This window comes from Silurus aristotelis (genome assembly GCF_946808225.1).
Source record: "Silurus aristotelis genome assembly, chromosome: 10".
Classification (NCBI taxonomy): domain Eukaryota; kingdom Metazoa; phylum Chordata; class Actinopteri; order Siluriformes; family Siluridae; genus Silurus; species Silurus aristotelis.
The window spans coordinates 5,057,939-5,075,699 of NC_139583.1; the positions used below are offsets into that span (position 1 = coordinate 5,057,939).

General features: G+C 40.4%; 1 protein-coding gene across 1 annotated transcript in view; it reads left to right on the plus strand.

Annotated features, from left to right (window-relative positions):
- The first annotated feature begins 196 nt into the window (after positions 1-196).
- garre1 (granule associated Rac and RHOG effector 1) overlaps positions 197-17,761 on the plus strand; it is a 42,714-nt gene continuing 25,149 nt past the window's right edge. Inside the window, exon 1 of the mRNA XM_083552219.1 lies at positions 197-547. The gene's annotated coding sequence lies outside the window, so the exon portion shown is untranslated. The remainder of the gene's footprint in view (positions 548-17,761) is intronic.

A 17,761-nucleotide genomic window follows, 5' to 3' on the forward strand; every position in this document is an offset into this window, starting at 1 on the left:
GTTCCTCCCATCACTCCTCCCTCCACCCGCCGCTGTTAGGGCTGTTCTCCATTGACAGCATTAGCCACCCCTCCCCTTTCCATCTCCCACCCCACCCTTAATTCCTTAATTCTGCTTTACGATTGGCTGCTTGTCATATTCACCAGCACTGTCCAATAAGAGCACGTGAAACAGCCTCCACTAACCAATCAGCGCTCAGGGGGCGGGACTTGGTCTGTGGCACTGGGCTGAGGAAGAAGGACGGCTGTGAGGGAGGTAACATTAGTTCACATTAGCTAACAGGGTGTTAGCTATGTAGCTAGCTGCGCGCGCTCTTTCCTCCGAATCGCAGTCTGACAAATATATAAATATATGTACATCATTTTTTTTTACTTAATAAAGAAAAAATGGCGTAAAATGGACACGAATCGGTGTGCTGTTCGGTTCGGGCCGTGTTATTGCGCCTGAAGTGTGTCGGTGCTAAGACAGCTAGTGGAAGCCGAGGACTCGCGTTAGCATTGGAGCTATGAAGCAGCAGCATAATCTCTGAGAAAAAAAACCACACCAGGTAAGTCTGGTTTCTTTTATATTCTCAATAATTTTACATTTCTTCATCTTGTAGTCTCTAATGGTCATATTCTAAATGCTCCCTCCGTAGGTGCCATAGTGAGCAACCATATTTAGTGTATATTAAATATATACTGTAGATTGACGATATCTAGAGGTGCTGCTTTCTCAATTGTCTGGAGAAATGCTGGTTTTGACACACACACACACACACACACACACACACACACACACACACACACACACTGCAGGCTCTGTTTGACTGTATTAATAGCTTTGCTGGAGCTCTAATGCCCCGGGTGCTGAGGAGTTTCTGTGAAACCTGACTGACCGAGTCACAGAGCATTTCCTGCAGATCTTCCTGATAAAACAGAACCAGGCACCATTTATTTTCCCTTTCTTCATCGCTTCACCTTCACCCAGGAGCTCGTATCATACACATCACCACCAGACCCTCGTTTATTTAGGAACCAGAAGATCTTTGAAAGGAAGAACCTGCAGAAATCGTGTGATCTCCCAGGTGTGATCAGGATCTTTGAGATGTTAGAGGTGATCGTTTTCAACGTTGCGAGGTCCAAACGCCAGCCTGGACTGTTGCTTTGTGAATCGATTCTGGGAGAAAATAAAGAAATAAAGGCCCGCTTGGGCTTCTGAATGTGTTCGGTGGGTCCCGGTTCGAGTAATCGATTCATATTTTTAGCATAAATAAGAGACTTGAGATGTCACGATGGTGTAAATGAGCAAAATAATCATTTGTTTATGATGAAACAGTTGTTTTTGGTTTGATGGCTGTACAATTAATTCCAGCATGACTTCCACTTTCTTACTTTCCCCTGATTGTTCATTTCGTTCTCCCAGCTGTCCGTGCTTAATACCTTTTAAGGAGAATTGTGGGCGTCAGCTATGCAAATGAGCTGCATCAGGAACATCGGCTTTCATAATTTAGGGCTTTTTAGTTTGGTTGACTCAGACAGTCGAGTGGGATTGTCGACTTGTGAAACGTCAAAAACCCTCAGGACGGCTACGATTGTATTATATCAAGTTCTCTTGGAAAATTGGGAACACAATTTTGTTACTAGCAACTCCAACGTTCTCTACTTCACCTCGAATTGCTTCCCTTTCTGTAAATATACATATAATGCATAAATCATGTATCATTTCAGACAGCGATTATTGTACCCATGGTCTCTGTTTTTATGACCTTGGACTTCTAACCGGAAGGTCATAGGTTCAAATCCCTTAACTGCTCCGTTGTATAAATGAGATTATTGTAAATTGCTTAGAATGGCATAAATATATATATATATATATATATATATATATATATATATATATATATATATATATATATATATATATATATATATATATATAATATACCAGAGACCCTGCTTTACGATATCTGGATCGCTGACCTCGTAAACAGAAGGTATTATGTTTTCCTTATTCACAAATCTTTCCTAAACGGCTCTCCATCTTATAATCTGACACGAGATCAGTGTGATTAACAACGACCTAACGGGACAGGTTTACTGGGTGAAATGTTTCAGGAAAACTTCTCATCTAACCATCAAACTTACCTATAGACCTTCACTATATGGCAAAAGTATTGGGACACCTGACTTTTCCAGTCGTGTGGTTCTTCATCAAACTACTTACACAAAGTTGGAGGCACATAATTGTATAAGTAATTCTTCTCAAAGCCAGCTCCATAAAGATATGCTTAACATGGGTTGTAGTGGAAGATCACTTTACTAACACCCCTGTGGCTGAATGAATCTCACATTTCCACAAGCACACTCCAAAATCTAGATCTTCCCAGAAGAGTGCAGGTTATCATAATATAAAATGGGAACTACATGCTCAAAAAGCACAGGTGTCCACAAACTTTTGACCAAGCGTGCATGATCGCTGATGTAGTTTGTTCAGAAGTGGGGGGTGGTTTGAGCCATGAGTGCAGACCGAGCCGCTCAAGCGGGACTGTTTGGCAGTGCTCTCTGCTCTCGCTGAGGTCATGTGGAATGTATTTCCTGTTTGGGTCCCTTTAGTTTAGGAATGAAAGAAAAGAAAAGGAAAAAAACGACTGCCTTGATGCTGAATCGAAAATGTCATGCAACAAGATTACGCCAAAGCAGACGCACTGGAGTTTTGTTCCGAGGTTTATGTGATACAATGTCAGGAGCGAAAGACGTTCTAGAGAGAGACGATACAGTCTCGATAGGAAAACGTGAAGGAAAAAAAAAAAGAAACGGTAATTTTTATATATAGTGTTTCCAGTTAGATAGCGTGTCAGGAATAAAACACTGGATATTGTGATGAGTTTTCTTTCCTATAGCAGCATGTTCTGAAGTGCTTTATTCCGCTTTTACTGCAACAGTCTGTCGGCATTTACGCTGTTTATATTTACACCGGAGGCTCCTTCCATTATCATCCCGAATCTTCTGACCAATAAAAATCGAGAGATCATCGTTACCGCCGATTCACACATCTAATGAGTAGGCGGTGTTCTTGGAGCGTTTATATTTAATGAAAACATCAATATTGCGTCCCTTCGCTTGTCCACTTCCTTGTGAGGGACAGTTACTAAAATTTAATTACGGCATCACGGCGACGTCAACGCTTTTCAGTAACCTACCTTTTGTCCGTCAGATGATCACGAAAAGAAAAAAGACGTGACTAATTTACTCAGACGCACCTTTAAAGGGAATGTACCTTTAAATGTAGATCGACGTGAGCTAGCTAGCTATAAAATGCTATTAAATGATTGCTGCTTCTTCGAGGGTTTGTTTTTGCCTTTATTTTTTTATTTATAAATGTTTTTTTTATAATTTTTTTGAAAAATTGCCTTTTTTTTTTTTTTGCTTTTATTTTATTTTTTAATGTATTTTTTGCCAACTTGTGAGAAATTTAAAATTTACGATTTTAATTTCTTGTCTTCACGATCGTTGCGTAAAACACGATACATGGCATTGAATCATCAGTTTATTCTTCATTAATTCCAGAGTTTTATTCTCGTAGGTCGTCCTTTTATTCCCCTTTTATAAAAGATGTCTTTGTTTTCGATCTTGCGTCTTTTTTTTGTTTGTTTGTTTGTTTGTTTTTTTTCAATTACTTTTAAAGTAATGTATAAATAGTGTGGGCGTAACCGGCGTCAATCAAAGATGATTTCAAGTTGAATTCTTTCGAACGTTCCTTCTGCAGCGTCGACTTGAAATCGAACCTGTTACTATAATAATAATAATAATAAAATAAATCCCAGCCAATAGAAACGGTTAGTCGACTGTTTATATTTTGTTATTTTCAGACACAGTATCATGTTAAATGTATGACATGATGGTATCGGCGAGTATCACACACAAACACCTGGGTTCGTTGGAAAACATGCAGGAGTTTGAGCATGCAGGAGATGTGCAGATATTATATCTACACTTTATGGACAAAAGTATTTGGACACCTGAGTTTTTCCAGACGTATGTATTTGGTTCCTCCTTTAACTATAAAATCTTTTCTTCACTTGAACTCCGAGATTCAAACCTGTTCCAGCATGACAATGCTCCTGTGCACAAAGCCAGCTCCATAAAGATCTGCTTTACATGGGTTGGAGTGGAAAATCTCCTGGAGTGGAAGAAGGTGTAGGTAGTCTGAGATGAACCTGCTTATTGAAGATGATTTTAATAAATGATAACAACCACCTGAATCTATAAATCTGTTTTTCTTTCCCGATCACTGTTTTGTCTTGCTTTTTTTTGTGTGTCTTTCTCTCTCTTTGCCATTTTTTTTCTTTTCCTTTGTCTTATCTGCTTCTGTCTTTCTCTCTGTCTCTCTCTCTCTTTCTCCCCCCACTCTCTCTTTCTGTCTCTTAGCCTATTTCTCTGTATTGTTCTGTCTCTGTCTCTATCTCCTCCTTGCCCTCTTTCTCATTCTCTCTCGCCCTGTCTCTTTCTTCTCTTTCTGTCTTTTTCTCCTTCTCTCTCTCTTCTCTCTCTTTGTCTTTCTTCTGTCTCTTTCTCCTTTTCGCTGTCTTTCTTCTTTCTTCTCTATTTCTCTGCCTCTTTTTCTCTCTCTGTCTCTCTCTCTCTCACTCATTATTTTCCCCTCTTTCCCCTTCCTCTCTCTCTTTCTTTCTGTAGTTATGAATGTCTAGTGGTGTGATGTAACGGAGAGCAGAAAGTGCCGTCTGGTTTCACATTTCCTTTGTTTTGTTTTAGTTTTTTTCTGCCTGTGAAGTGGAGATGTGTGGAATAAGTGACTCATGTTATACGTGTGTGTACCTGTGTGTGTACCTGTGTGTGTGTGTGTGTGTGTGTGTGTATGGTTAATATTGGAGTCAGCAACTTTCTTTCTGATTTAAAACGACTTCCTCTGACTTGTCCTTAGATCTGAGCTACGTATCCTGATGTTTGAGCTCGTACACAGAGCGTGTTACACTTAGCGGGCGTCGAAATCAGAGGCTTGTGTTACGGTAAATCATCACCTGTCATTCTGATGGACAGGATTGTAAAAATTCCACCGCACTCTTTTTGTCGGGTTTTTTCGCCAGATTAACAGTAGAGACTGAGGCAGACACAAGCGTTCTGGTGTTTGGAAATCAGACGACTTTCAGCATTGTGTATATACTGAAATGTGTGAGGGCGAATCTGAACTGTGTATTAATACCGTATTATAGATAAAGTTCACAATTGCTCATGAACACTTCTAACTTTGACACAACGCTGATTCTCCTCATCGTGTAGGTTTGTGTTCAGCTTTAAAGACGACTGAGCACATGGCAAATGACTACACACCTTCTTTTTCTTTCTCTCTGTCTCTTTCTCCATTCCTCTCCCACCTTCTCAGTCTCTTTCCCTTTCTCCCTCCATTCCTTTCCCATTTCTCACTCTTTCTATTTTTTTTTCTCTGTCTCTCCCTCTATCTCTGTTTCTCTTTCTGTTCTCCATCTTTCTTGGTCACTTTTCTCTCTGTATCCCTCTCTTTCTTAGTCTGACATTTTTTTACTCTCTATTCCATGCCCTTTTTCTCAGTCTCATTCAATTTTCCTCTTTCTCTGCTTCCTTCTTCATTTTCTCCCACTTCATCAGTCCCCTTTTCTCTGTTTTTCCTCTATTCGGTCTCTTTCCTTTACTTATTTTCTTTCTTTCTCGTCACCTTTCTCTCTGTTTCTCCCTCTTTCTTAGTCTCTGTCTTTTCTTTCTCTCTTTATTCCATGCTCTTTTTCCCAGTCTCATTGAATGTGTTTCTCTCTCTCTCTCTCTCTCTGTCTGTCTGTGATGTCATTGGGTAACAGGTGATTCTGAATTGGATCCTTTATTTCCCTCATATTAAGGCTTCACCTTTGGTAAATGTGCTCATGACTCTACAGAAGAGGCCTCGAACCCCATCATCGCCCCGGGCTGCTCTGCTTTGCGAAATCTCAGGCACTGTCTATCTGTCCGTCCATCCATCCATCTCATACATAACCGCACAGACTTTGGCTTTGTGTCAGTGTGATTGAAGAGAGATATAAAGAGTGTGCGCCCCTACCGACATGGATGGGTGTGACATCATCAGTATTTGTTTTTCGATGTCTTGATGATAAGGCAAAAACACTTTTGTTGCTCCTGTCCGTACCAGGATTCTTCTCATCAGATCAGCACCTCCTGTTAAAGAATGTCATGAACTTCACACACACAGAGAACAGCTTGAGTTTTAAAGGCTCTTATAATTAGCTTTTTTCTTTTATTTCTACTTTTAAATCCTGACCTTTTTAGTCTCATGTTGGTGACCAAATATGGCTTTTCTTAACCATATGTGGTTCTTCCCCAAACTTTTACCACAAAGCTGGAGGCATACAATTGTATCTGATGTGTTTGGATGCACCAGCATTATATTTTCCCTTCACTTGAACTAGGAGGAACAAACCTGACATGGTTTGGAGTGGAAGATCTCCTGCTATAAAGCTCTGACCTTAACCCTATCATGATGAATTGCTGACTGCACCCCAGGCCTTCTCACCTCACCTACATCAGTACCTGACATGTATATGAATGAGTACAACTTTCCTCAAGCACACTCCAAAATCAAGTGGACCATCTTCCCAGAAGAGTGGAGGTTATTATAAGAGTAAATGGTTACTTTTGTCCATGTAATGTGTGACTGGTAAGAGTTTTATCAGTGTGTACATTCTTCAAGCCGAGACCTCACTCTTCTTAATATTGGAACACAACCTGATGTATCGAGTGCAAAAAATAAAACATCTGGTTACATTCGGGCCTTCCAGTAAACTGCAATCAAACATGTAGACAAAAATGTGCATCTGCTATGCAAATGTGATCTTTTTCCAGAATAATCTGCTGAGAGATTTTTTCCCCATAACTGCCTCATTGTTCTACTCACACCGATGTCTTTTAAACGTATCCATTTTTATGTAACACAAAAAATGCAGCTCGTTTTGTGGCGTAAAAAAAACGTTTGACGCTGGAGACTCCTTCCTTAATTGATTTTTTTTTTAACGAACACGTCTTTAGAGAAAACTTTACCTTATCGATGATTTATACAACAAGCTGTTAGCATAGGAGCTTTAATGAGAAATTAAATGTTCATGTACATCTCTGATTTGCCTCAACCAATCGGATTCGAGATGATGATCTCATTTAGGCTGGGTTAGTAGAAATACAAAGTATATATACATCACTTGAACAAGGAGACCCAAAGCTGCTCCAGCATGCTCCTGTGTACAAAACCAGCTCCATGAAGATATGCTTTACATGGTTTGGATTGGAAGATCTCCTTATATAGGGCTCTGTCCTTAATCCTGTTGAACACCTTTGGGATGAATGTGAAGGTTGACTGCACCCCAGACATCACCTACATCACTACCTTTAAGTTCCGGTTTATTTCTATAGTAGCTTTACAGAACTTTAGAATTAAAGTGAATGATGTGGGTTTATCCCTGATGATGAAGCCTGGGGTGACTGTGGCAAGGAAAAACTCCCTTAGATGTTATGAGGAAGAAACCTTAAGAGGAACCAGAATCAAAAGGGGAACCCATCATCCTAATTTGGGTGACATCAAGAGTGTGATTTATAAATCATAAAACAATACAAAACAACGGAGTGTGATTATGAATAACCTCCTGTCTAAGGTCTTATACAGCCAGCTGACGTGTGGAACCAGGAGCTACTGAGCAACTCATAAAACAGCTCAACATTTAAGATCATCATAGATCCAACACCAACTTCTCCATACCAGAGCCCTTAAACACTCAAAGAGGTCCGGTGTTCGAATTCTACATGAAGGTGGGATCCAAATGGCGTCTCTAGATGGTTCAGGATTTTCGGGTGTTCGGCTTCTTTGACGGTCCATAATCTTCGTTATGTGGAAAACGACCGGAGCTGGTGCAACCTCAGGATGGGTGGAGAAAGAGAAGCACATTTGGGGCTGGATGAGTACAAAAATCTTCACAAACACACTCCAAAATCTAGTGAAACATCTTCCCAGAGGAGCGGAGGGATATATAACAGGAAATGTGGACTAAATATGGAATGAGATGTTCACATGGCAATCTTATGGTCAGGTGTCCTCAAAATTGTGTTCATAAATATATTATGTAAACTGACAGGTTTGTACTTTTTGTGCAAAATTATTTCGATACTAATCGAGTTCATTAACAGTTTATAATGCGTTATGATGTTCATGTGTTTTGTTTGTTTGCCTTGTAGCGAACGGGGAAATTTTTCCCCGACTTAAAACAGAAACTGTAATTGGCAGGAAAGAAGGAAATATTTATTTATTTGCTTAATTTAGTGTTTTTTTTTTTGTATCTACTCTGTTCATGAGAACCGTTTTTTTAAAGCCGGATGACGGGATACTGAGGAAAAGACTGCTGTGTGTGTGTGAGAGAGCGTGACAGTGTGTTTAGAGTGGAGAGGGTAGCATTTTCCTGTATGGTTTCCATGGTAACGCGTCCTCTGCCTGTCTGCTTGTCCGCTCTGTTTGCATGTGAAATCTAGATCTCGGAACAGTTGTTGTATCCATGAACTGTGGAAAACGTAGAAGTTTAGGGATTTTACTAAACGCTGTCAGTGTCTTAGGGTCTTGTTTTGAAAGCTCGAACGTTGACGTGTGTGTGTTGCAAACAAAAACGATCTGAAACGTTAATAAAACATCATAAAAACAGTCCTTTTCCTTCTGTAAACTCATTAAGGCTCGACGCTCCCGTTGGTCCTCGGTTTGATGCTCGTTGAAGAAGTCACACTGCAGAAAAGTCTGAAATCTTCTGACACTGCCAGAATATTTATCGGAAGGAAAAAATGGCCATTAATCGGCTGTCAGTGAACAAACCGGCGATCCAAGACTCCAGATTTTAGTCTCGGATTATAGGAATCTATTAGGATTTTCTAAATTTGTCTTCAGATTCAGGTGGTTTTCCTTTAGCTGTGTGTTTTAACAGAACAGATCATATTTTGTCTGCTCTCTGTTAAACACCAGTCGTGGTGTTTGACCCCACAAGTCGGAGCAGCATTCCCTCTCGGACCAGTAACGAGTTTGAAACGTGAGCCAGGTTAGTTTTTTTTGGGTGTGTGTATGATTTGGTACAATGGGCTTCATCTCATAAAGGTTGAGGGATCATGTTTAGTGAATGTACAAGAATCATTTGAACTGTTCTTACATATGAACATTTTTCTCACAATATACGCAAGTGAAGCATGAAAAGCTCAGTCTTATCAGTCGCCACTTGTGTCTCAACAAAGTGTGGGTGTGGGTGTGTGTGTGTGTGTGTGGGTGTGTGTCAGTCATTCTCCATACCGGTAAACGACACAGTTGCTTATTGCCGCTTGTGCGACTGCTGAGCATGACCTCTGCCCTCCACTCACTGGGAATGTCCATAAATACTCTCACAGAGCTGAACAACTGCTCTCGCTCTCTCTCTCTCTCTCTCACACTTTGTCCAGCACGTCTGCTTTTCAGTTCTCAGCTCATTTCCCACTGAAGCTCTGCTTTGAGATGCCTCTTAAAACGTGGCTCTATAAACTGCACGTTAACTTGTTTACAGTGTTTGTAAAATCAGCGTGAAGCTCGTTTTGGTTTGCCCTCACACAGTCATACGCTCAGCACCGGCGTGTAGATCTGCTTTATATTTATATCATTTTTTTATTAAAGCTGTTTTATTTTAATACTTCACAGTGGAACGTTTATTACTGTAGATAGAAAAGTGCAATTATTCATTAGGAATTTTGGAGAACAAAACAAAATACTTCAGGTCAATTCCATATTGTCATGAATTCACAGAAGACTTTTAATCGTACGTCTCAAAGATTCAAAGATAAAAAGATTTAAATTAAAGAAATTAAAAAAAAAATTCAAATCTGTACTCTATGAAGTACAGTGCCCATATTCTTTTATCTAAATCAAAGAATTTTGAAAGAAAACTCTCTGAAGTACAGATTTGAATTTTCTTTAAAAATTCTTTGATTTTAAATCTTTGTATTGATTTTGGAAACACCTGCATCTTGAGAAGCATTCACACCAAATTGCACAAAATTGGAGCATTTTTGATACTTTTGATTTGTTTCGTCAACCGTCAAGACGATCAAAATTGTCGGATGCGAGTGCATGAGACCAAAAACAATTTCAGAGATGTCAAATACAATTTTGCCGTAAACGATTTTGTATGGCTGGAAAAGTCTGGTGTCCCAATACTTATGCCTGTACAGTGTAAATAACACTCCGTGAGGCAACTTGAGGTAGAAATTCTCGAGAGGAACCGAACTCGGTAGGAAAACCGCCCTCCTCTGAGTGACACCGGATATAGTGTGATTATAAATAATTTCTCTTTCTGAAACGCTACACTCTATGAAGTGTGTTAAAAGAAGCTTGAGTATGAGCATCGTTGGAGTTTGAATCGAGTCTCATATGAAGATGTTCAAAGTATAATAAACTTTTTGGATTTCTTAGCAGTTGCTATTCGAGGAAGGACATCCACAGTGTTCTTTATGGGTCTGTGCGGTACTAAACACGGTTCTTTAAATAGGAACACAATAAAGTGCCTCCCAGTTGCTTGGAGTGAGAGTCGTGCAAACGGTTCCAGTGTGTAAGAGCAGAGAAACCCTCAGCGCTATCACTCAGGTTCTAGCTGGAACACTGTGAGTGTGCTGAGGGGAAACACCCCCAGACTGACTGTGAGCGAAAACATTCCTCTGCTTCATTGGCACCAGATGTCCAGGACGACTGTGAGAGTCAAAGCAGCTCTCAGCAGTCTCGCTCTCTTTTTCCCTCTCTCCCTCCCTCTTAATCTCTCGCTACTTCTCCTAATCTCTTTCTCTGTCTTTTTTTTTTCTTTCTCTTCTGTCTCTCTAACTCTTACTGCCTCTATCTATCTATCTATCTATCTATCTATCTATCTATCTATCTATCTATCTATCTATCTATCTATCTATCTATCTATCTATCTATCTATCTATCTATCTATCTATCTATCTATCTATCTATCTATCTATCAAATCCCTCTTTTTTTTTTTCTTACTCTATTCTCTCTTTATATATCTTTCTTTGTCTGTGTCTCTCTTTTGTGTCTCTCTCTCATATATATATATACACTTATATATAAGGTTATTCATATCTCCCTTTTGTGCTGTAGTTTGTGAGGAGCAGCAGAGCTTTATTCTGTCTTGTTTAAATCTTATAGCACTTCATTTGTAACCGTCTCTGAACTTCCTTTGCTTCTGTGTGAAAGGTTTTTCTTCAGGAGAACAGTCTGATTAAGGAGCGATTCACAGATTTTAAACACTAAGCGCATTTTCTGAGCTTTAAACACGAGTAACACGTGTCTGTAAAAGCATGTACAACAGAAGAATACCACATTGGGTTTAATTCCTCAGTCCTGAACAGGAATCTGAGGCTGCAGTAGACTCTGGGACCCCTCAACACTTAAACATTTAATCTCCTGATCCCTTATGTCTCTCATGTCAAACACTTCTTGTTGGATTGTAATTTTTATGGAAGCGCTTTTATTCAGACAACGTTTACAATTAATATATTGTATTAATAAATCACCTGAATTTGTTAAGCTAAAATGTTTTCGATAGTAGTTATGGATCTGATGATGACTTTGAGGCCGTCATTGCTAAAACTTAATAAACAGTTCATTGGTTTCACAGTACAGATCTCTCGGTCTCATTGAGACACGGTGTGTAAATCAGATCCGAGGCTGTAAGGCAGAGTGATTTGTAACCAGCAACAGTGAGAACACTTGAAGAAACCTGAGCTGGTTTCCTGTCCAAAGAAGCAGCCAGGAGAAAGCAGGAGTAACATTCTGCTGAAATGGCCAAAGGCCAATGTCTCTGACTCTCTCTATGCTTTCATCCATGCCTTCATTTCTGCCTTTGTTTCTATCTATGCCTCTGTCTCTATTCCGCTGCCTTTCTCCATTTCCACTTCTGTCTCTGTCTCTGTGCGTAGATCTTCAAAATCCACACTAATACAGTTTCTGTCGTCAAAAACGTAGATTTTTGAAAACCTTCTCCAAAGTGGACAATCCTAAAAATGCATCGCGGTGTGGACTGTAAAAACAGAGGCTTTCGACGAGTTTTCAGTCACGTGACGACGCCTTTCCTCTACACCACCGCTCTCGCCTTCTCTCTCAAACACTTAATCTTTTACCTTTTCTCATGCTCTCCTCTCTTTTTCCCCCCTCTCTCTCCGTCTCTTCTCCTTCTGTTCTGTCCCTTTTTTTTCCTCTCTCATTCTCACAAACTCTCTCTTCTTCTTCTCTCGTTCTTTCCCACTTTTTTCTCTCATTGTTTTGCTCGTTCATTCGTATCTTTCTTGCATCAGTGCCTTGTCCATCGTATAAAGAAAAATGCTGAAGTTTTGTAAATCGAACAAACAATGTTTTTTTTTTCCATTGCTTCCCTATTCTCTCTCTCCCGTTCTCTCTCTCTCCCTCTCTTTCTCTCGGAGCAGTTTGTTTGTTTTGGTGCTGGCACTATTTCTCCCTGCACCACGACAAAGAAAGTGCAGCCAGTCACATCAATATTGATTCCTTTATCGTCCTTTAAACACACACACACACACACACACACACACACACACACACGTCCATACAAGTTACATGTTTTATATCTTAGAATCTGTCAGAAAAGACTCCTTTTTAAATTCTTGAATCATAAACATTGTAAATTCATTGTGCATTTTTTTTATCTGTATAAACAAATATAAAATTGTTACATTCTTGTAATCTTGCAAACGAAATACTACATGTGTATAAACTATATTTGAAAAATAAAAAAATGAGTTTATAATGTACCGTATTTTCCGGACTATAAGCCGGTACTTTTTTCCCCACTCTTTGAACCCCGCGGCTTAAACAACGAAGCGGCTAATTTATGGATTTTTCCGGGGTTTTTCCCAGTTTCACAAGATTCAAGCCAAAAAACTGAGCCCCATACCATCAAACCAATATAAATGCAGAACAGGTTCAGGTGAACCAATGAAACTTTATATTAAATCAGATGCGCTCCCACTGAATCGGGCCGCACCACATCATAAATATGGATGATGTTCCTCTGATGTTTGACCTGCCGCTCACTCGGACTTTCTACAGGAAATGCAAACCATTTGTCACGCTGAAAACAACCGGGCATAAAAAAACTCACTTCACCTGTGTTCTGAGCTGCACGACATCGGGAGAAAAGCTTCACTGGTGGTGACTTTTAAACACACGACAATGCCAGAACATGTTGAGTCTGGGTGAAGGGAGAGCTCGCTAACTCCAGTTGCAACAGAAATCATATAAGCACAGACAGGTTTCCAAAACTTGTGCTTTTTTATTTTTCTTGGCAACAGCTTTACGGGTTAGTCAAAGAAACTTAGAAATGAGCATTAGAAAATAATAAGGACATATTCCTCAGTCTTGCACACATGCAATAATACCAGAAAAGTCCCTCCGTAGTGGCCATGTAGAGAAAGTTACGTGAAACTATTTGTTAAATAACAGTCATAATTATACTCACTCGTGTTTATTTATTAAAAATCTCGCACAGCAAAAAACGCCGCTCAAACTTTTCCACGGACCAAATCCGTTTATTTTATGATTATTGTATCTGAATTCAAATATAAAAATCAATTTGAAAGTACTGAAAAAAAAAAAAAAAAAAAAATGTTTATAAAAAATGTAACCACGCTGTACGGTGTTTTCTTTATTGTTTTAGTTTTCTAGTGTTCCTCCATTTCTCATTCTGCAGCGTCTTCTGTGTAACCTGTCCAGTGCGCCAATAATAATGGTCCGTGGGAAACTGTGTTCTGTGTGTAGTTAACTGGACCAATCGAAGTGAATTTTTGTAATCGGATTACTCGAGTTACATGAGGAAACGTTACAGCCGTACTTTAAATAATTCAGATCATCGAGTAAATACAATTTATACAAATACTTTTTCACATCACTATATACATTTATTTCAACTCCATGGTTTTTGTTATTGTGATTAAAATCAGTCGTGACGTGTTTTAGAGCACAGTTGACATTTCAGGACGCTTTTAGAGCTTTGAGACACAAAATCTGCAGTTGAAGCGGTTCTGCGATACACACTGCTGCCCTGGACCCTACTTCTGGTTGTGTAATTGATACATGTGCTCATTCTTTTTAATGCTGAAACCTAGTGTTTTTTTTTTTACCCAGAGACTTTTGCCACACATAAGCAATCATGACAAGACTTCCTCATTCCTCCACATGCACTTCTGAGTTTCTCAATCAGATCTTTTTCTTTTAAAGAATCAAAGCTGCTCCTGTAAATAAGTTCAGGCTTCACGGTCTCTATACAGAACCTTCTAGGCCTCTTACTCCAGGCTTGTTGGCCTGCTTGTTGGAGTGGCTGTTAATCTTTTAGGTTTACAACCAGGAACATTGTTTAAAGCCCCCACCCCATCATTGACTTTCTCTCTCTGGCTTCAGAAAGAGGTCAGATGGTAGAGAAGTTTGCTTTCAAGGAGGAAGAGCTGTTCCTCAAAAAGCCTCTTGACATGCTGTAGCTGAGGTGATATAATAGACAGGCCTGGTAAACACATAGATGTGTTTGCATTGGTGGTGTAAGCAGGATTGCTCTTTGTCACCACCTCTTCTTTAAACACACACACAAGCTCTGGAAAGCCATGGGACCTCCAGCACATGACTAAACTTGACTTGTGTTCGGTTTAATACGGATTTTCATCTCTTTGTTGCAGTTTCTCTCTCTCTCTCTCTCTCACACACACACACACACACACACACACACACACACACACACACACACATACACTTTGTCAAAGGAAGCGACATTTTGGAACAAACTGTAGCGTACAGGAATGTTAGCGCGGTGTGCGTATCGACGACGACCGGAACGGAGGGGCGAAGTCAACCAGACGCATCCTCAGGAAAAGCGTTTATTTTTCTTTCCCTCTGTTTCTCTCTCGAGCTTCATCTCCAACCAGCAGCATGATTCACACACAGCCATGTGCTTCATATCATAACACACCCGGCAGTCTGTTTTCCAAACAGCGGTTTGCTTTTCGCTTTTTCCGTCCCAGTAGCAGTAAAGAAAAAAAAAATCCAGAAAAGTTCAGAGATATTAAACGATCGTGTTTCCACCGAAAGTTACTCTTTGTCCCCTGGGTACATCTTTGGACCAGAAAAATTGCATTGAAGCTTGTTTATGAGAATATGAAGCCACATTCAAATACACCATCATCAAAGTATTTGGACACCTAAATTTTTCAGTTGTATGTGGTTCTATCTCTTCTTCCACAAAGTTGGAGGCAGAACTGGAAAAGTGTTCGTTTAAATGTTTCTGGAAGTGGTGGGTCTTCACTCGTCGTTTGAAGATAGCCAGTGTCTAAGCTGTTCTGACATTTAGGGGAAGTTAATTTCACCTCCTTGGTGCCAGAACAGAGAAGAGCCTTCATGTATACTTTCCTCTTGCCCTCGGATGTATTTGGATGTGATAGAATGAATTTTTGCCTTCACTTAAACTAGGAGACCCAAACCTGTTCCAGCACAACAATGCCCCTGTGTACAAAGCCAGCTCCATAAGGATGTGCTTTTACATGTGTTTGAGTAGAAGTTCTCCTGCTATAGAGCTCTGACCTCAACCCTATTGAAAACCTTTGGGATGAATGTGAACTCCTCACCTACATCAGTACCTGACTTTACCAACACCCATCTACCTGAATGAATCTCCACAAACACACTCCAAATCTAGTGGAACATCTTCCCAGAAGAGTGAAGGTTATTATAACAGCAAATGTGGAATGGGATGTTCCAAAAGCACATACTTTTATTAGAACATTCGGCCATGCACAAATACTTTGGACAGGAAAATGGCAATGAGGCATGTTATCTCAAATACCCATTGCGAAATAGAGAAAAAAGTGTACTGCTGAACCACTGTCCAAAGGAGGAAACGCATTTCCAGTCTTTTATTTTTGCTACAAGTGGTACATTCTATATAGGTTGTCTGTGGCACTGGGATTTTACTAAGAAGCTCATAGTCGTGAGAACCACTGCCTGACCTATAACCTCATGAGCTCAGCTGTGCGCTAGAATCATTTCCCGTCTCCGTTTTGGATAAAAGTGTTTGCCCTCATAAATAAGGCAAGAACGTCGCCTTTCGATTTCCATGTATGCAAATCCGGCACTGGCGCTCTACCCCGTGTCGGGGATGGAAGTGTGGCAGTGGCAGAAAACCAGTTTGAATGGCGGTATTGATTCACTGCATACAGATCTCCAGTGTCTCCAAACAATGGGACACTTTGGCTCGGCCTCTGACTGGCTCCGTGTCCTGACATGTTGTGCGTAATATGTAGGATTCTGAAGCGACGGGTCGCATCGAGCACAGCCTTCGCCGTGATATGACATCATGTTTCTATGGTTACTCAAGACCTTAGACCAGTGTTGTTTTTTTATTGGTGCCAGAATTTGGAAAGTATTCTCAGTATTCTTTTTTCACATTTTGCTATTTACAGCCTTTTTCCAAAATTGATTCAAATCATTATTTCCTCACATGTAAATAAGTATTCACAACCTTTGCCATGACACTCAAAAATAAGTTCAGGTGCTTCCTGTTTCCACTGATAATCCTGGAGATGTTTCTACAGTTTGATTGGAGTCCACCTGGTAAATTCAGTTGTTTGGACATGATTTGGAAAAAAAAACATGAATAAAAAACATCTATAGAAGTTCCCACAGTTATCAGTGCATGTCAGAGCACAAACCAAGCCATGAAGTCCAAGAAATTGTCTGTAGACCTCTGAGACAGGATTGTATCGAGGCACAGATCTGGGGAAGGGAACAGAAAGTTTTTACAGCATTGAAGGTCCCGGTGAGCACAGTGGCCTCCATCATCCGTAAATAGAAGAAGTTTAACACCACCAGGACTCTTCCCAGAGTGGAGCCATCCGGCCAAACTGAGCGATCAGGGAAGAAGTGGCTTAGTCAGGGAGGTGACCAAGAACCTGATGGTCACTCTAAAAGAGCTTGAGTACTTCTCTGTGGAGAGAGGAGAACCTTCCAGAAGAACAACCATCTCTGCAGCACTCCACCAATCAGGCCTGTATGGTAGAGCGGCCAGACAGAAGCCAATCTTTAGTAAAAGGCACATGACGGCCCACCTGGAGTTTACCTAAATTCACCTGAAGGACTTTCCGACCATGAGACAGAAAATTCTCTAGTCTGATAAATTAAAGTTTGAACTCTTTAGCCTGAATGCCAATGGTCATGTCTGGATGAAACCAGGCACCGCTTATCACCTGGCCATTATCATCCCTACAGTGAAGTGGAGGTAGCATTATGCTATGGGGATGTTTTTCAGCAGCAGGAACTGGGAGACTGGTCAGAATCAAGGGAAAGATGAATGCAGCAATGTACAGAGACGCCCTTGATGAAAACCTGCTCCAGAGCGCTCTGGACCTCAGACTGGGCGGAATGTTCACCTTCCAACAGAACAATGACCCTCAGCACACAGCCAAGATAACAAAGGAGTGACTACGGAACAACAACGTGAACGTTCTTTAGTGGCCCAGCCCTGGAGCTCTGGGGAGACCAGAAAATGGCTGTGCACCGATGCTCCCCATCCAACCTGACTGAGTTTAAGAGGTTCTGCAAAGAGAGAGGAGAAACTGCCCACAGATAGGTGTGCTGAGCTTGTAGCATCAAAGACGTGAAGGAGTAATTGGTGTCAATGAAGCTTCAACAAAGTATTTGAAGCAC